The sequence below is a fragment of the Budorcas taxicolor genome, chromosome 22, assembly GCF_023091745.1.
Source record: "Budorcas taxicolor isolate Tak-1 chromosome 22, Takin1.1, whole genome shotgun sequence".
In the NCBI taxonomy this organism is placed as follows: Eukaryota; Metazoa; Chordata; class Mammalia; order Artiodactyla; family Bovidae; genus Budorcas; species Budorcas taxicolor.
This window is the reverse complement of record NC_068931.1, coordinates 19,989,136-20,009,780: the sequence shown is the minus strand read 5'-3', so window position 1 is coordinate 20,009,780 and position 20,645 is coordinate 19,989,136.

The window sequence follows — 20,645 nt, the reverse complement described above, 5'->3', positions numbered from 1 at the left end:
CAGAGTGATTAAGGGAAGTTTTTTTTTCCCCAAGGGATGAAACTGTACCTTCATTCCCTCAATGAACGTTAATGAAGCACAGAGTCTGCTGTGAGGGACCTAAAGACACATTGAAACAGAGCCTGCCTGCATGGAGGTGAGACTGAGCAGAAGTAGTAACTTGCCCTTGTACATAAACATCACGCGAAATGGGAATTCCAAATCCCCCCAAAGAGGCATAGTTAATAGGTTATGCTGCTGCTGCTGCTGCTGAGTCGCTTCAGTCGTGTCCGACTCTGTGCGACCCCATAGATGGCAGCCCACCAGGCTTCTCCGTCCGTGGGATTTTCCAGGCAAGAATACTAGAGTGGGGTGCCATTGCCTTAGGAGGTCTAAAAAGAGAGAACTCTTCTTATTGGGAGGGCCGGGAGCAGACAGAACTAATAACTAGTTTCTGAGTTGGGTTGTGCTAGGCTTGCTAGAAGAAACAGATAAGAATCTTGTGCAATTTTCAAATTTTAAATATATTTGTGTAGGATATGATGAATATAAGTTAATATAAATATAATTCTATTATAGTTAAATTATCAATGACATCATTCAAAATGCTCCTATTCTTACTTTTTCTGTACTTGATAAAATATTCTCAGAAAAGTGTTGATATGTCTCACTATGATTATGCATTTTCTCTTTTCCCTTATGTTTCTTCTGGTTTTTGTTTTATGTATCTTTGTTTCTTTGCTGTTAAATGTCCAGTGGTTTATGATGTCAATCGTCTTTGTGAATTGTACCCTTTATCATTAAAATATTCATCTTTGTTTCATTTAAAAATCAATTAATTAAAAATTTTAAAAAAAGACTCTTGTGTAATTTTCATTCTTCGTTTGCAAACCCTGTGACCTGCCCTCCTACAGGCATGGGTGACTCCCTTGGCATTTGTCCCTCCTGCTCTTCAATCATGGTCTTGTCATGCTGTAATTACAATAATAGAACAGCTCAGTTGTCTAAGATGTTCTAAGAAAGAGGACAAAAGCAAACATATAAGAAATAAACTGCAGCTCAGTGCACAGATCATGCATCTTTATCAGAAGAATTACAGAATGGATGCTGCTTTTCTTCTCCACCCAGGCACAAATTGAAGTCCTAACTCTATTTCAAAGTCTTCCCGAATAACTCAAACTGCATAGATCACCCACAGCCCTTATATTTATAGCCCCAATTTGGTCCTGTGGTTCTTGGTAACGGAGCAATCATAAATAGGCTTAGGTCTGCAAGAACTCCCTTCCAGAGGTTCCTTGGCCTCACCAGACAGGTCCATGAGGAGAGAGAGAATGAACCCCACTGCTTAAGGTGGCCTGAGTTTGAGTCCCAGTCCTGTAAGTTCCTCTCAGTTTCAAACTGTTACTAAATGTCTTTAAGCACCAGTCCATTCATCTGTGAAAAGGGAATAAATATCAGCACTCACTTCACTGGATTGTTATGAGAATTATGTGAGGTTGTAGAATAAACATTCAATACATAGGCAGGATTAATGCAGAATGAGTGCCAGCAGAAGTCCCAGTTGGATGCTATTCCATATATTTCATTGCATTTTTATAACTGGACCATTTTTGGTCTGGCAGTTCCCATTCCCTGGTTGTGTCATCAGAATGCTTGGAATGGGTCTTTCTCATCTTGTGACAGGGCGAGTACATCCTGATGAATATATTCTTTGCGTTATCATTTGAAATCTCCTCTGAAGTGTTGGCAAGTGCCCTAGGTTTGGAACTGTAAGTCTGAGACTGCAAACTGGCCAACGTTCCTTTTCCCCCTGTATATAACCCGCCAGAGCAGGCGGCTCACTCTGCTGGATCCGCCAGTTTTACTTATCTGTACTCTTTTCTAGACAGTGAGTCCAGGGGGGAGAGGATGGGTCCTTGATGTGTATCTCAGCTACATGTTGTGTATTGCCTGGACACACAGCATAGGGGCACATGGTGGACATTCACTATTTGTTGACTGGATGGCATGTTGCTGCATGGGTGCCCAAGGATTAGTGATAAACACCTGTTGGGCCCTTTATTTATTTATTTTTTAACTTACCTAAACTTCACCACAACCTTGTAAACTAGATACTTTCATTTCCAATTTATTAACAGAGAAACACCCAAGGGCAAAGAGTGACGTGCCTCCCTTCTCCATCCACTGTCTCAGTCATCCTGAAATACTCTGATTCTCATTATCATTATACCACTTATTAGCCACATGTACCTGGGAAGTCACAAATCTTATACAGAATCACATTTTCTTATGATCAGAGCTGCCTTGCTGCCTTGGGAACATTTTAATGTTTTCTGGATATTCACAATCCTGAAAAATAAGTGACTCATCATGATATTGTTTTGATGATGCCTGACAATGGCTTCTCTATTTTTAACATTGAGTGGCAGGAACTAATAATATTAGGCTCTTTTATCCTTTTCCAAGAGGAGAGAAAAGTGAAAGGTTATGAGTTTAAGGAGTATCTGTAAGGAGGGAGGGCTGGCCTCACCCAACACCCAGGAGAGAAACTGTCCTGCTATCTCAAGCACCTGTTCCCAGCTTGGGGCTCCAGGCCAGGTCAGGGTCTGCTTTCTGGGAATCTCCACGACAGTGTCTCCAGCACTGTCTACTTCGTGACTGCTCTCGGTTTCACCTTGGGCAAGTCTCTCTCTAACTATACTCCTTGCATATTTTCTCCCTTTCTGGTACATTTCTGTTTACATAGTGCAGATTCTTTCTCAGCATTTCCAGCAACTTTCAAATTATTGGCACAGTGTGAGAATCCCTTTTATTTTTTGAAAGTATGGATGATTGAACAAATGAATAAATAAGTAAATACATTTGGAGAAGAATTCTGAAGGTGTCCAAGCAGTGTGTGATGTAGAACAGAGAAGGCAGGAAGGGAGTTGGTGGTGTTTCCTGATAGTTCGCATGCAGGCTCTGGGGTTAGAAGGCCTGAGATGGGCTCTGGTCTTACTACCCACCAGCCGTGAGACCTTGGGTGGGTTACTTACCTTTGTGAAGCCAACGTGAAACATGGCAGTAGCTTTGTCACTTACCTATTGATGTGTTACAAACCACCCTAAAACTCGGTGGCTTAAAATGATGATCATTTTTACTGCTCATGTGGCTGTGGGTCAAGAAAGGCTGTCTCTTCTAGACTGGATTTCACTGGGGTGTCTTCGTGTCTCCTGTACCAGTGGGCCAGCCTGGGAATGATCTCCTGGGTTGACAGAATTGTAGAAAAACAAAAGGAAACATATAAGGTCTTCTAGGGCCTAGGTTTGGAACTTGAGGCTGCCATTTTCACTCACATATCATTGTGTGAAAAGTTATATATATATATATATATATATATATATATATGTATACATATATATGTAGGATTTCACTATATGTATGATTTTCACTCACATGTCACAAGTCACATGGCCAAACTCAAAGTTAAGGGGAGGGGGAATATGCCAGGCTCATCATAAGGGCACCGCAATGGTATGGAAGGTTCAGGTGGGGTAGGGGGTGAAATATTTAATCCAGTAATGCATTTTATCACACTACCTTTCTGAACCATGGGAAAAATGGAAAGAGATGATCTTTGTTATGGTCTCTGCCTGGAATTTTGTGAGCACTTCACATGTGATCAGTTAGGTTACACATCTTGTAAGCAGTGCATAATCCCCAGCTATTGTAGCTGTTGTAACTGTATTGTCAGAAATGCAGACATGTGATCCCAAAGATCAAGACTCATAGAGAACTAAGCTGGAAGGAGCTGATGAAGCAGGCTGTGTTTGGGCAGAAAAAGGAAAATTTTACTCATTCAGCAAATATTTATTGAACACCTGTGTGCCACACACGGCACTTGGGATACATTTGAGAACAAAGCAGGCAATGTTTCTTGGCCATGTGGAGATTGCATTTCAGCTGAGAAATATATAGACAGAAAAAACAGGAAAATAAGTAAATGACAGTATGTTGATGCTCTGAGAGACTGTAGAGAAGAGTAAGGGGATGGGGTGTGGTGCTGTGCGCACAGGTTGCAGGATTAAATCGATTGATCAGGTGGACTTGTTGAGGAAGCAAGAGCAAAGGCTTGAAATAAGGACATGAGTGAGCCAAGCAGATGTTGAGGGAAAGATGTTTTAGTCAGGGTAACTCCAGAGCAAAGAGTTTGAGGAAGGGATGCCGAGCATGCTTGAGTAACAGCATGGAGTTCAGTGTGACTGGAGACCAGGAGCGAGGGGAAGAGTAAAGGAGTTGAGGTCGGAGAGGTCGTGGGGAGGAGGGTCTGCTGGTCACTCCAAAGGCTTCAGTTTATTCTTAGTGGAGTGGGGTGCTCCCCAAAAAGTCAACGGGTTAGTCACTCAGTTGTGTCCTACTCTTTACGACCCCATGGAACATAGCCTGCCAGGCTTCTCTGTCCATGGAATTCTCCAGGCAAGAATACTGGAGTGGGTTGCTATTCCCTTCTCCAGGGGATCTTTCTGAGCCAGGGACTGAACCTGGGTCTCCTGCACTGGAGGCAGATATTTTACCTCCTGAGCCACCAGGGAGGCCCTGGCGAGCTCCTAGAAGGTTTTAAACACATGATATGGTTCTTATGTCAAGTGCCATGAAGCTTATGTTTCAAAGCAAGTGGCTGTTGTGTTAAGAATACTTCCAAGAAGGCAACGTAGGCTGTGAGCATACTCAAAGAAGGCAGAAATAGTCAACTGGGCTTGGGTGGTAACAACAGAGGGGTGAGCATCTTGAGTTTGGATATGTTTTGAAAGTCGAGTCAACAGAATCTACTGGCAGATTAGATAAAAGGTGTGACAGAAAAAGAGGAGCCAAGGATGACTCCATGGCCTAAGTATCTGAGACTGGAAATGGTGTGGGTAAAATAGGATTGGGGTGGTAAAAAGTTAGGTTTTCAATTCAAGTATATTGATTTTGAGAAGGCTCTTAGACATTCAAGTGGAGATTGTCACATAGGCAAACTGGATACACATGTCTAGAAATCAGCAGCAAAGTCTTGATTCATGAGCCCGCATTAGTCCTTGAACTCAGAGGCCTGGTCATATTAGCAGGGGAGTGAGCACTGGTAGAAAAGAGGACGAAGAAGGTTCTCCAAAGCCCTCCACATGCAGAGAGAGGTTGGAGACCCGGGAAGTGGATGGTGCTGCCCAAGGCTGCTAGAAGGGCAAGTGCGATGAAGATTGGGAGTTAATGGGGAGATTCAGCAATGTGAAGGTCACTAGGCATCATGATAAGAAAAGTTTTGTGGTTGAGAGATATTTGTGGAAAAGCAGGTTTAAGAGGAAGTGAAGAGAGGAATTTGAGAGAGAAGAGACAACCCTTTGGGGAGGCTGGTTGCAGAGGCAAACAAAGAAATGGGTCAGTAGTTAGAGAAAAGCAGGATGAAAAGAGTTTCACTGTAGTGGCGGACATAATGGCGTGTTTACGTGCTGATGGTAGTCATCCAGTGGGGAGTGAAGCACTCGTAATGCAGGGGAGAGTAGGAGAAAGGACAGTGGCATGGGAACCACCAAAGGAACTGCTCAAGCTCTTCCGGCTTTTTACTCCTGGCATTCCTTACCCCAGTAGGGATATTCATTACATGATTATGACTCTCTCCTGTTAAATGATTGCATCAAGTCCGGTTGGTAGTCTCAGTTCCATCATTAGCATCGGCATTTCCTCTGTTGTTGTCTATTATCCTTCCACTCAAGGCACAGAAGCACCAGGGCATTTATTTTCTAAATACAGAACCCTGAACCATTTCCCTTGCTTCCCTTTGTTGCACAGGGAAGCCCATGAGAAAGCTGAATTGGGCTCCATGAGCTTAGTCCATGAAGGGGTACAGACAGACTCTATTTTAAGACACCAAGGTCATGTTGAGACAAAACGGGACTGACCATGAAAGAAAGGGATGGGAGATTTTAATGAGAAATGGGTCAGGGGAGGGCTGTTCTGTTCAGAGGCAAGGTAGGGATGGGGGTTTTGGAAGGAGTGGGGTCCCCACCGTCTGCAGCTTCCCACTAAAGAGTCTAACTTTTCCCCTTGACTTTATGCATCCACCTCCTATCCTGCAGCCTTCCTCTGTTCCCCATCCCAACTGACATCACTCTCTGTGTCCTAGGAGCAGTTTCTCCCTCAGCCCCACATGGGTTGTGAGCTTTCTGAAGCCAAGGGCTGTATTCCTCACATGCTCCAGGGCACTTACTCCACTGTCTGGAGAAGGACAAGGAACTGATTAATGCTTGGCAATTCTTGGGTGGGGAGTGGTTTACACTGGTCAGTTAGGAGCAAAGCCTGCAAACTGGAAGAGATTTCAGCCCCATCTTCAAGTCAGCTGGGCAAAGGGCAAAGTGGGTTTGATGAGGGAGATTTCGTCCCACTTTTTATGTCAAATTTGTAGTATGAGACTAGAATCTGGTCTTCCGGGTCTAGCGATGCTCCGGGGGTCAGTCTTCTCTCTTCCATCTCCCCAGTCTACAGAGGGAGCATGGTAGTCAGCCTCTCTGAGAGGCAGTGAGCTCTCCTTCCTTGGGGATAATCTATTGGAGGTTAGTTAGGACTTTGCAATGCAGGAGAACTGGGTTTGATCCCTGGGTTTGATCCCTGGGTTGGGAAGATCCTCTGGAGAAGGAAATGGCAACCTGCTCCAGTATTCTTGCCTGGAGAATTCCATGGACAGAGGAGCCTGGCAGGCTACAGTCCATGGGATTGCAGAGTCAGACAGGACTGAGCAACTTACACTCACTTTCAGTTACCAGTCATGGGTTCTGGGGATGGCTCTGTTGCTCTAGATGTTCTCTTAAACCCCATTGTTTCCTGTGATGTGCCCAGCCCCACTTGAATGGGTTAGTGATGAGTTCTGTGATGCTTACCCCATGCTCACCCCGTATCCCTCAGCCCCACCTACTCTCTAACCCTGTAACCCTATGGCTGTTGCTTACTTCTGCCAAGTCTGCAGCTGACTTCCACATTCCAGGCTACACAGCCCCATTACCCCCATCTGAGGACGAGGGCGCAGGGGAGAGATATGGGGAGTTGTGTCAGGAACAAGATAAACTGAAGCCATTAGGGCAAGAGGGTATCTGTGTTCTAAAGACCAAACTGACCCCAGTTGTCACATGACTGAAAAAACCAGCAAAAGATGCTTGCATCTGGGTTTCCCAAGTGGGTCTTCTGGTCTACCTCCACTCCACGTCCGCTCTTGTATCATCTCTAAATTTTGGTTGCTGCCTGCATTCCTACTATGAGAACACCAGACTTTGAACAACAATGCACACACCCCAGACTGAAGTCGAGATTTATGTTCTATTACTAGACGTCACTCCTGAGTGTGAATAAATATGCCAGTATCCTGAAGGGCTACTATGGAGGAGGGGGGGGGTCCTGCGAGGTAGAGGGTCCTGCTACAGGACAGCAGAAGTGGGGGAGGGTCGAGGGTGGTGACTGAGGTCCCCCAGAAGGAATTTTCCACCTTTACCTTTCTGTGGAGGGCAAGTCCTGTATACCTGTCCCTTCTCCCAGCCCCCACCCCTCCTCACACAGCGGCTTCCAAAAGGCCTCCAGACTCCAAATGACACCCTCATCAATAAGCTTGCATTGCAAAACCACATTTTGACAACACATTTCCCAAATTTAGTCCCCTAATCCACTCCCAGAATATATTATGTTTTGCACCCAACAGATGGATTGGAAGCTTAAATCTTCTGCTTGTTCAGAAACCAACCAGAAACCAAAAATACAAACACTCACACCCTGCAGGTGTGAGTGCCATGGCGGGGGTAAGGGGAGGAACATAGTTGTGTGTGAGGAAGTGTGCACGTTGGTGAGAACAGCTGCGGGTAAGGGACCAAGCATCACCTGGGCCTGAGAGGGCTGAGAGGCAAGCAGCTGCTTTCTATAAACCCTTCTCAGTACCCATGGTTTAGGCTTTTGGGTACCAGGCAGGTGTGTAGGATAGCGTGAGGTCCAAGGCACAGGCCTGAATCCTTGAGGGTGGGGACTGGCAGGGGTCTCTCCCTTACATGACTGCAGAGTCAGAGAGGCCTGACCAGGGGAACTGAAACCATAGAGCCCCCCTCCAGCATCAGATTCAGGACCACACACTGGACTCCAGCCTAGAGCTTTCTCCCTTCCACCAGCTTCTATTTTGAGCCTTGGTGGGGCTTTGAAGGTTTCCCTCTCTCCAGTTTTTTGGGGATCCCAAGTTATCATGCCAGAGAACACACCTCATCTCCCCTCTGTGCATAAAATCTGCTATAATCTCTATAAATGAAGGTAGCTGGGTGAGGGGATTAATGGGAAGAGGGGGTGCCAGTGGCACTTATCGGGAATGCCAGGGAACACCCCAGCAGCTGGTTCATTAGGGGAAGCAGAGAAGATCTCAGGGGGTCTCTTAGAGATTTCAGAAAGCCTTCTGCACTATCTTATTTTATTCTTCATCATTGAAAAATTGCTCAGAAGGCAATAGAAACAAGGTGTTCTAATTAAACAGATTTGTTTACATGTTGTGGCAAGAAAAATTAATTCAATCTGATATACTGTACGTTCCTGCTGTACTTTTTCTCCTTTCCTTTATATAAAACTGCCCATTTTTAACTAGTATTATGTTCAGTATTTTAAAGAGTGTCCTTGATTAAAAGAAGATGAGCAATTTCCTACTTCTCACAGCTTTCAAAGGATTGTCAACAGGGCGGGTTATGGGTGGAGCTCTGAGACATTTCACTTGCCATTTCTCGTGATAGTTCTTGACGTGTGATACCCAGAAACATGGGCTCTTCTGCCAGGCTGGAGACTTCGATGGACTTCCCACCATGACCAAGACACAGAGGACAAGGGTGCTGGCAGCGAGTGGTTCCCTGATCTGGGGGCCCTGTGCCTGAGAAAGAGTAGGGCCATTGGCACAGGTCTCGCCTAGAAGGATGGCAAGAGTCCCATGGTGTCCGGGGAGAGTCCACAGAGAGGAGCGGGCTTGGAGAAACTAAGAGGTATATTCCTAATAAAAATGATGATAATTACGACCGCAAAAGCAACATTATATGGGAGCAACTGGGATGTTTGTGTTATTATAGAATAAACTTTCTGTCCATTAAAACTATCCAAGAGAGAAATGAGATGATCCTATGATCCTTTTTGGGAATGTCTGAACAGAAGCCAGAGTACCAGCCCTTGAATAGAATCTTTGTTTGGGCCAAGAAGCCTGGCTGGTTTCTCTCCACTCCTAGATTCTCAGAGCTGGTAACAACCTGGCAGCTTCTGGAGGGTGGGGACTCTGTCTTTCTAATCTTCAACCCCTTGCACTGTAGCCAGTCCTGAGGTGAGTATGTGTCAATGTTTGCAGATGCGAATTGAGAACATCTCTTCTTGGATACGGGGCTCATTTGTTCTGACCTCCTTGCCTTCATCCAGGCTGTTTCCTTCACCTGGGAAACCTCCTCCATCCACTCATCCTATGAAGATGGAACCCGATCCTTTGAGCCTCTCACTCTCACACTCCCCAGATCAGTGCTTCTCATGCATTCATTTTTTACAGTTATGACCAGTTCCAAGTTACTCAGTCTGAGATTTAATGGTGGTGCCCAGTGAATGCCTTTTGACATAGTCTTGTCCCCCCCCACTGAACTATGCTTTCTTGCTCTGTCTTTCCAACAGTACCCCATGTTTTCCTGGGAAGACATGAGTGGTAGTCAGGATAGCCTTGCTGATGGGCTTAGAGAGGGTAACCATTTGAGAATCCCCTCCACCCTCCCTGCTTGCCTTCTTCCCTTTCACTCTGTTCATTCTCTGGGTATATAATGAATACATCAGCAAAAGATCCCATAGGAACTCAAACAGGCAAGAGGTAGGATGTCTCCATGTTATTACCTGGCTGGTGGAGAGTCCCCATCCTGAGTATTAATTTGGAGCATCGAGAGAGGAAGCCCTTAGTTCTGAGTTGGGGGCAGGAGCCTGCTGGCACAGTCCATCTTCAGACTGTGGTCTAGAGACCCTGTCTTGTCGTTTGTATCCCTCCTTCCTCTTTTCTGACCTGTTATATCCTCTACTGGGCTTCCCAGGTGGCGCTAATGGTAAAGAAAGAGAGGGGAGTCACTCAGTTGTGTCGGACTCTTTGCGACCCCATGGATTGTAGCCTACCAGGCTCTTCTGTCCCTAGGATTTTCCAGGCAAGACTACTGGAGTGGGCTGCCATTTCCTTCTCCAGGGGATCTTCCCAACCCAGGGATTGAACCCATGTCTCCTGCATTGCAGACAGATACTTTCCCATCTGAGCCACCAGGGAAGCCCAGGGAAGTGGTAAAGAATCTTCCTGCTAAAGCTGGAGACACAGGAGGCACAGGTCCTATCCCTGGGTTGGGAAGATCCCTCGGAGTAGGAAGCAGCAACCTCCTCCAGTATTCTTGCCTGGACAGTCTCATGCACAGAGGAGCCTGGTGGACTACAGTCCGTGGGGTTGCACAGAGTTGGCCACGACTAGGGACACACAGATGCACAAATATCCTCCACCACCCAGAGACTGTCCCTCCAGTAACCCCAATATGTGTCTTGGGCTACTGCTCAAGATAAAAGTGGGGTTAAAACCCTAGAATTGGAGTCTCTTTGAAGGAAATGTGGCTCTGCCGGGCCTCAATAGTCTATATCTATGCCATGACGTTCCACAGTAGGGCAATGATTCCACAAACAGAGCCCAGAAAGAAGAAAACATGAAAGGCATGAAGCCTGTTCTCCCCATTTGCCTGCACTAGGTCCCCTGCCTACATAGGATCTAGGGAAGTCTTTCCTTTCCATTGCACATTCTCAGAGCCATGTATTCAATAGTTGTGCTGCTTTTCCTTCAAAGAGATTTACTGAGATCCTTCTATGTGCTGGGCATCATGCTGGATGGTCTGATGATCTAATCCACAATTCAGAACATTTGGCTTAGCCTCAAATCCCACTCTTGCTTTAGTCCAGCCAGCCAGCTCAACAAAGCCAATTTTCTCCTCATTCACTGCCTTCTACTGGCCTCACACCATTCTGCCTTCAAACACTGCTTCCCTCAACAGGACACCTCCTCCCCCAAAATGAATGAATCTCCAACCACAGTTCAGAGCTGTCTGCACTGCATATCTCCCATTTGCCCGCAGACCCATGCCTCACTTGCCCTCTGCCCTTCAGGATGCCCTGCAGAGGTTGCACCCACAGCCACGAGAGCCCTCTGGCTTCCAGTTGGTTGGGCCAATAAGAAAGGACTTATGTGGGGTCAAGGTGTTTCCTCTCCTCTTTCCCTCCCTTGGGACCACACTGCCTGTTGCTGAAAGGCCCTGCCCCACCAGTGCTCTACATAAGCCTCTCTTCCTTTCAGAGCCCCCGATCTCTCCCTCTTCTCATCCCTTCAGTCTGAGGCTGGTCACAACTCCACTGCTGCTCTTCCTGGCCTTCCTCTTGCTTCTTCAACACTTTACCTGCCTCACTGATGCCATCCAACCATCTCATCCTCTGTTGTCCCCTTCTCCACCTGCGCTCAATCTTTCCCAACATCAGGGTCTTTTCCAATGAATTAGCTCTTTGCATCAGGTGGCCAAAGTATTAGAGCTTCAGCCTCAGCATCAGTCCTTCCAATGAATATTCAGGGTTGATTTTCTTTAGGATTGACTGATTTGGTCTCCTTGCTGTCCAAGGGACCCAAGAGTTTTCTCTAACACCACAGTTCCAAAGCATCAATTCTTTGGCACTCAGCCTTTATGGCTGAGTCTGCTTAAACTTGGCACACATCTAAAAATGTTCTCTATATTCATTGAAACAGTCATTATAATGCTGACATTTCTCTTGTCTCTCCTGCTAGATTATGAACTCTTCAGAAAAAGGCCTGGGAATATTTTTTTCATATTTTTTCTAGAACTGTGTAGAAGGTAAATGCCCCAACAAGTGCCTATTGATGGACAGATGACTCATTACACTAGCAAGGTCAGGGTTGAGGGTCATGGGCTTGGAGATTAATTTCAAATTTGAAGATAAAATACAAACCTGTCTTTTCTTTTCAGGGAACTAAGCTGCCTTGGCCAGGTCGTTGCTCTTAGATTCTTAACTTGCAAAATTGAGATGATAATACAAATTACTGCACCTCTCCAGGTCTCATTTTCATCATTAAAAGAAGGGTAGTTGTGGGAGTGATTTTGTGAGGATTCGATAAAATTTGACATGACAATGTTTCTTACTCTGAAGATACAATTTGGGGCCAAGGGCTTCCCAGGTAGTACAGTGGTAAAGAATATGCCTGCCAAGGCAGGAAACATAGGAGACTTGGGTTTGATCCCTGAATCAGGAAGATGCCCTGGAGTAGAAAACAGCAACCGACTCCACTATTCTTGCCTGAAGCATCCCATGGACAGAGGGACCTGGTGGGCTATGGTCCATGGGGGTCTGAAAGAGTCAGCCACGACTGAGCATATGGACACATTGAAAACTTACAAGCTGATTCAAAAATAGGAAAACTGAGCATATGTGCTACCATTGCTAGGGGATATTATTTATTATTTTATGTAAGAGTTTTGTTAATATTTGCTCATTTAATTTGATGCAGTAGACACTGATAACACCATTTTATGGAGGAGAAAACTAGTCTTCCAGGTTAGAGAACTTGCTTGAAGCCTCAGAGTGAGGAAGTAACAGAGTCCAAGTTTATACTCAGAGTGTTACCTCCTGATCAGGGCTCCTGACCCTGGCTGTGAGAATTGCCTCAGAGTGACTTAGCCACAGCCTTCAGCCAGAGATGTCTCCAGGAAGTCACCTGTCACTTTCCACACGTACTGTGTACTTTCTTGTTACATGCATCTCCAGGAGGAAGGTATCTCATCTGGAACTTTCTTTTAGAGCCCGCTGGGCTGGGAGGTGTGGACAGCTGAGAGGAAGGGGGAGGGAAGTGTCCTTCTTTTGTTACAGCCTCATCTTCCAATTGAATTCCAGGTTTTGCTCTAAGCTGTAGAAAGGAATCCCAATAAAATCTTAGGGAAGTAGACAGTCACCAGAGATCAAGCCATTGGTCTATATACATGGAGGAAGTGACCTGGCAGAGGGTCTAGAGCTTTTGAAAAGAGACTCATCAAAGTATCTACCCCTTAATGTAAGGATATCAGGAATTTTTATAATAGGAGCTTCATTTTATTAGTAATAGACTGGCTCAGACAAAACGCAGACTTCTTGCTGGCAGTTAAGGCAGCATGACATCTCGAGCTGTCGTCATCATCTGTCCACCTTAATGTACATGGGTCTCAGCCCCTGGTTGGTGCTATTAGGGCCCCCAAGTCAGAACAGGCCACAAAACAAAGCTTTATTTAGCAAAAACTCATTTTTGTTGGGGAGTTGACCAATATAGACCAAAAGTTGAGGAACTGGTCAGACTCTGCATAAATTCACCTGTGTTCACAGCGACACTAAACTCAAGCAAGTTTAGGTACAAACAGACTCAACAGCCTGGCTCTCTTGAATCCAGTGGGGGCAATTTTGTATTAGGGAGAGGGGAGTATAATCTCCAAAGTAAGGACCAGGGTCTGGGGCTCATACCAGACAGATGTAAGTTGGAGTAGGGCGCTTCATACAGACCCTCACAGGAGCCATAGGAGGGCATTGAAATGGGCTTTAGCACAGGCACAGTTGCCCTTTACCCTGTATTTTAGTACCTGCATCACAGGCACTAACCCACAGAGGCTGGGCAGGGCTACTTCATCTCCGAATCAAGTTCACAGACTGAATACCATTCTTACAGGACAGAAATCTCAATGAAAGAGCAGGCTTGCTTCTCCAAACTAAGCGATTCTCCAAACTAAGGGATAAGGCGGACAGACACATACGACTTTCACACAGTGGTATATAATACCCAACAGCTGGTCTGGCTTGGTGGTTAAACTTGTAACTCTGGAATTAGACTGCTGTCATTCAAATTTTCCAATGAGCTCTGGTTGTCTATTGCAGAGACTCATTTGTCATTGTTGTTCAGCTGTCTAGTCTTGTCTGACTCTCCTGTGACCTCATGAACTGCGGCATGTCAGACTTCCCTATCCTTCACTATCTCCCAGAGTTTGCTCAAACTCATGTCCGTTGAGTCAGTGATGCCATCCAACCATTTCATCCTCTGTTGCCCCCTTCTCTTCTTTCCCTCAGTCTTTCCCGCATCAGGATATTTTCCAATGAGTCGGCTCTTTGCATCAGGTGGCCAAAGTATTGCAACTTCAGCTTCAGTATCAGTCCTTCCAATGAATATTCAGGGTTGATTTCCTTTAGGATAGACTGGTTTGACCTCCTTGCTGCCCAAGGGACTCTCAAGAGTCTTCTCCAGCACCACAGTTCAAAAGCATCAATTCTTCACTGCTCATACTTCTTTACGGTCCAGCTGTCACATCAGTACATGACAACTGGAAAAACCATAGCATTCCAGCTGAACTAATTCAAATCCTAAAAGATGACGCTATTAAAGTGCTGCAGAGAATCATAAGGAATTAAAAAAAACCTATTTTATTGATTCTCTGGATTGGCTGGGCTCAACTGGTTGGTTCTTGGTTGGAGGTCTCTTTTGTGGCTGTGGGCAGATGGTGCCTGGTGTTGGGGTTAAATGAAGGCTCATCTGGGCTGTATGTCTAAGGTGGAGTCTTTATTTATATGTCTGGCACCTCAGTGGGCATGGCTACCATATCTAGGGATCACCCAGGTATCTTACTTTTCCTACCTAGCCTCTTCATGTGGCTAGCCTGGGTTTCCTCACAGCATGTCACTGTCAGGGTAGTTGAACTTGTTACATGGTGGTTGACTTCCCCCAGAGGAAGTGTTCTAAGAGCTTTGGGCAGGTGCCGTGAAGTTTCTTATGATGTGACTGCAGAAGTCACAAAGCACCACTTCTGCAAGACTCTTATTGGTCAAAAGCGAGTCAGAGAACCAGCCCAGTTTCAAGCTGATAAATCCACATGGTGGTTTGAATGGCGGGGGGTACAGATCATTGTGGGACCATTTCTAAAGATGAGTTATAACATGTCTTATCAGTTGTAGGAGTACAGATGAGGTATTGAGCATTCAGTGCTTCTGTTTCTTCGTCTGTGGATTGGGAAAGGAACCTATAATGCCTACTTCCCAGCATTGCTTACATATTAACATACACATCAAGGGATTCCTATAAAGACTAGCGTAACTAATGGGTTCAACCACTTTTAGATCTTATTACTCATGTGTTGCCTTGATCGAGCACTTGAATTTCTCCCGAATATTTTAGTATGTCTGTGTCTTGTCTTCCCAGCCAAGTTGTAAGCTCTTTGAAGTCAAAGATTATCCTATAGTTTTCTCTTTAAATTTCTTTTAGTTGCCCTCAATAAATGCCAACTGAAAGAAATCGAGAAGGAAAAAGAGATAAGGGAGCTGGGGACCATGCAAACAAGTTTGGGCATCTTTATAATTTTCTCTGGGCTCAGCATAGCACCCAAGCTCCCGGAGAGCTGACCTTTGCCTTTTCTGGAAAAAACTAATAAGTTTTCCGAGATTGTAAAGGGGGCATTATTAATCTAGTTAATAGATTGCACTGTTTTTATGAGGACTTCAGCCCATTAATTGTTTCCATGCAAATGGATGCCGTTAATTACAAATTAATCTTATCTTTTTGTTAAGGCAGGGCCATCAGGACCTCCACTTGGCAATACTTGTTGGCACTTCATATGAATCAATGCTTATACTTGAAAGTAATAAAACTGCATTTCTTTAAAGATGGTTAATAAATCAGATCTTCATTAATGCAGATAAGCCAGACCCCCTACATGTCTAATTTAAAGAGGTCCTAATTCATTACTGTGATTCATGTGTCCCCCTGGGGATGCTGGCCAGCAGGGCAGGGCACATAGTAGGCAGTTAATAAATCCTGTATTTCTCTGTTTGTTCTGCAGTGGGAGGCTGTCCGCTAGTCTTTCTCCTCATCAGAAAGCATCACTTAGATCCTTGCCAGGCTTGGTACCACTTTTCACATGGTCATAGTGGACCTTAAAGAAGAACCATAGCCTTCCAGAAAAGCCTGTTGCCTTTATGATACATCTATGCTGGGAGCGCAAACTAAGGGTGGGGGACACCAGAAGCACTGTTGGGGTCAGACAGATGGTTTGTTTAGCAAGTGCTTGGACTCTGTTACTGGTTGAGGCGGTTGAATGGGGACTGTCTGTCCTTATGTCATCTGCCTGAGCATGTTATACAAACAAGTGCATTATGTGACCCCGTTTTCCCCAGGACCTGTTAGCAATCCACTTTCCAGTCATGCTGCTAAACCGTTTCTCAGCCCATGACTCTTCACAGGCACATTTCCCTTTGTAGGAGAGCTGGTGCTTCCTCATCATATTTAGTGCCTGCAACTGGCCTTCCACCCACCTCCCTGAACCCCTGGGATCTCATGAGCCAGGCCCTGGCTTCCTTTGTTTGAGGAACAAGTGGAAGCCTGCAGAAACAGGCTCTGTCCCATATCTCTCCATCTGATGCACCAGCCCTTTGCAACAGGGAGTGGCCCAGATGTACCACTGAAATGTGGGGTGAGGTCTGCAAGAGTGGGCATGTGAGAGGAAATGTGGCTTCTGTTTTGGCTTTGGGGAGCCAGGAGTGTGATGAAACGCTTGCCTCTGTTCCACCGAATTCATTTCTCTAAAGTTCCACTGTGCACAGAACCATTTGTTTCCACATTGTTTTTATTAAACAAGAAAGGCGAGCTTTATTACTGCGCAAATGAAAGCAGCCGGCAAAGACAGATACTTCCCAGATTCTTATTAATCTCCAAGAGTTATGGGGCCTCTGGAGTCCCACAGAAATTAACATACTCCACAGAATTCTCTTAACTAGTCACCCAGAGTAGCTCCTCTCCCCGGTGAGCAGTGATTGCTGTCTTGCTCCCACCAGCTACAGGAGGGCTCTCTGGGCTGGTCCAGGACTCTTGCCCTCTCACTCCGTTCCATGACCCCACCCTTTCCTGGGTTGTCTGGGTGCTAACCTCAAGCTTCAATGCAAAATCTTAGATTTATTTGTACACCAGTTCTGGTCACTGTCTGGAAATGTGGATTTAGATATCGTTCACTTCACTCCCATATACAATTAAATATGTATGGATTATTTACTATTGTACTATGGGAGAGCCTTGACATCTGTGAGATTATATCCTGAGGCTTTTGTGAATCTCAAACGCGTGAAAACCAAAGTTATGTATAATTCCCTCTTTCCACAAGTGCAATAGCAATCAGTCATTTCACCAATATTTACTCATTGCCATCCAGGAGCTGTCCATAGCACTCTCTGCCCCCAGACAACCCTGGGCATGGTGAGGAGGCTGGAGAGACAGGGGAGAGTTGGAATGAAGGGATGACAGAATCTGTCTTATGACTTTTAAGAATACCAGCCACTGTGTTAAGGAGAGACCATGAAGGGTGAAGGCAAGAAGTAAGACAACTAGTTAGGAGACTAGTTATTGAGTTGTTGCAACAACTCAAGGGAGATTAGTTAGTTCAGGGTAGGCAGGTGGAGAAATTCAAGACATGCTATGAAGACAGAGGTGACACACAGAGAAACTGCCTTTGCTCCTTCAGATTTCTAAGGAGAGGTAGGGGTTGCATTGGGGAAGGATGGATGCTACCTAGTCAGCCAGGCTCACCCAGGAAGACAGCTAACCCAGCCTTATGGGCTCCTGAAAGAATTCAGATCACAGCAAAATGGTGACTTCTTGTCATACCATGGGATTTAGGGGTCTCTTGCAAGCAGTCAAAGATGGAACGCCAGAATGCGTGACTTCCAGGCTCTGCCATATTCACATAAGATTTGAATTGTTGTTCAGTTGCTCAGTTGTGTCTGACTCTTTGCAACTCCGTGGACTTCAGCAAACCAGGCCTCTCTGTCCTTCATCTCCTGGAGCTTGCTCAAACTCATGTCCTTTGAATCGGTGATGCCATCCAACCATTTCATCCTCTCCTCTGTCATCCCCTTCTCCTCCTGCCTTCAATCTTTCCTAGCATCAAGGTCTTTTTTAATGAGTTGGCTCTTCATATCAGGTAACCAAAGTATCGGAGTTTCAGCTTCAGCATCAGTCCTTCTAATGAATAGTCAGGATTGATTTCCTTTAGGGTTGACTGGTTTGATCTCCTTGCTGTCCAAAGGACTCTCAAGAGTCTTCTCCAACACCACAGTTCAAGAGCATCAATTCTTTGGCACTCAGAGTTCTTTATGGTCCAGCTCTCACATCCTTACATGACTACTGGAAAAACCACAGCTTTGACTAGACACAGACCTTTGTTGGCAAAGTGATGTCTCTGCTTTTTAATATGCTGTCCATGTTGGTCATAAGTTTATTCCAAGGAGCAAGCACCTTTTAATTTCATAACTGCAGTCATCATCTGCAGTGATTTTGGAGCCCAGGAAAATAGTCTGTCACTGTGTCCATTGTTTCCCCATCTATTTGCCATGAAGTGATGGGACCAGATGCCATGATCTAAGTTTTTGGAATGTTGAGTTTTAAGCCAGCCTTTTTACTCTCCTCTTTTACTTTCATCAAGAGGCTCTTAAGTTCTTCACTTTCTGCCATAAAGGTGGTATCATCTGCATATCTGAGGTTATTGATATTTCTCCTGGCAATTTTGATTCTGGCTTGTTCTTCATCCAGCCCAGCATTTCGCATGATGTACTCTGCATATAAGTTAAACAAGCAGGGTGACAATATATAGCCTTGATGTACTCCTTTCCTAATTTGGAACCAGTCTGTTGTTTCATATGCATGCACTTCTAACTGTTGCTTCTTGACCTGCATATAGGTTTCTCAGGAGGCACGTAAGGTGGTCGGGTAATCCCATCTCTTTAAGAATTTTCCACAGTTTGTTGTGATCCACACAGTCAAAGGCTTTAGCATAGTCAGTGAAGCAGAAGTAGATATTTTCCTGGAATTCTCTTGCTTTTTCTAAAATCCAGCAGATGTTGGCAATTTGATCTATGGTTCCTCCACCTTCTCTAAATCCAGCTTGAACATCTGGAAGTTCTTGGTTCACACACTGTCAAAGTCTAGCTTGGAGAATTTTGAGCATTACTTTGCTAATGTGTGAGATGAGTGCAATTGTGCAGTAGTTTGAACATTCTTTGGCATTGCCTTTCTTTGAGATTGTAATGAAAACTGACCTTTTCCAGTCCTGTGACCACTGCTGAGTTTTCCAAATTTGCTGGCCTATTGAGTGCAGCACTTTCACAGCATCATCTTTTAGGATTTGAAACAGCTCAGCTGGAATTCCATCACCTCCACTAGCTTTGTTCATAGTGATGCTTCCTAAGGCCCACTTGACTTCTCACTCCAAGATGTCTGACTCTAAGTGAGTAATCACACCATTGTGGTTATCTGGGTTATTAAGGTCTGTTTTTGTACAGTTCTCCTGTGTATTCTTGCTACCTCTTCTTAGTATCTTCTGCTTCTGTTAGGTCCATACCATTTCTGTCCTTTATGGTACTCATCTTTGCATGAAATGTTCTCATAGAACCTCTAATTTTTTTTGAAGAGACCCTAGTCTTTCCCATTCTATTGTTTTCCTCTATTTCTTTGCATTGTTCACTTAGGAAGGCTTTCTTTTCTCTCCTTGCCATTCTTTGGAACTCTGCAGTCAGATGGGTATATCTTTCCTTTTCTCCCTTGGCTTTCTCTTTGAAAGGTTTGAATAGTGTATATTAATTTAAAGAATTTTCTAGCTGATTTTCCAGTAAAGAAGTAAAATAGCTTGTGTCACTCTACAGGTAAGAAAGAAAAGGCTCAGAATTCAGGTGACTTTTCCAAAGTTACAAGTTAATTAGGTCCAAGGTTAAAGCCTAGATCTCTTGGAAGCCTGGATCACCAAACATGGCTTTTCCCACAGTAGTAGCGTGTGACCTCCTTACTGAATACCCGGGGCTGCCCTGGGGTGGATCCGGTGGTGAGAAGGAAGAACAATGCCAGAGGAAGTCTGGTCCTTGTCCTAGAAGAGCTAGTGGTTTCTTTGCAGGTAGGACTCATACAGACATACAACACTTAAGGAGAAGTGTGCTCTAGAATGGTGCTGCTTAAAGTTTAAAGCAGTATTTGACCAGGTACAAGAGCAGGGGTTCTGACTACAAATGCTTCAGCCATTAAGAAGGTCATCCCCATGGAATGCTTATGGGGTGAGTGCTCCAAGGCAAAGCGTACAGGGCAGGGTTGTGTCTAATAGCTGCGAATCAGTAAGTGTGTTTTGATAATTTCTATTTTCTTATCTCATGATGCCTCCTTCACACCAGAGCCCTTTAGCTTCAGTGAGGCCAGTAGCCCTAGGTCCTTTTCATGATAAGCTCACTTCTGCTATCAATGCTGTTGCTTACCCTGGTTCCCTCCAGAGGGAGGGCCGTGTTCTCCCAGCCCTCTTTCCAGAGAGATGCCAGCCCCACTGTCCTAACAAGTCATTACTGCTATGCACCAAGTACCCCCCCAGAGGCACAGAGAAAAGTAAGGAGACACTTGGAGGGTAAGAAACACACCTGGAGAAGCTTGGACCGGGAAGGGGGCAAGAGTGAGAAGAAGAATGGCTTGTTTCTTAAATACCTGGACTTGGGCATACCTGGGTGCTCAAAAAGGGTCATGGCAGGGTGAAACCACAAAGCAATTTAGATCATGGAGGAAGGACTTGTTCTCC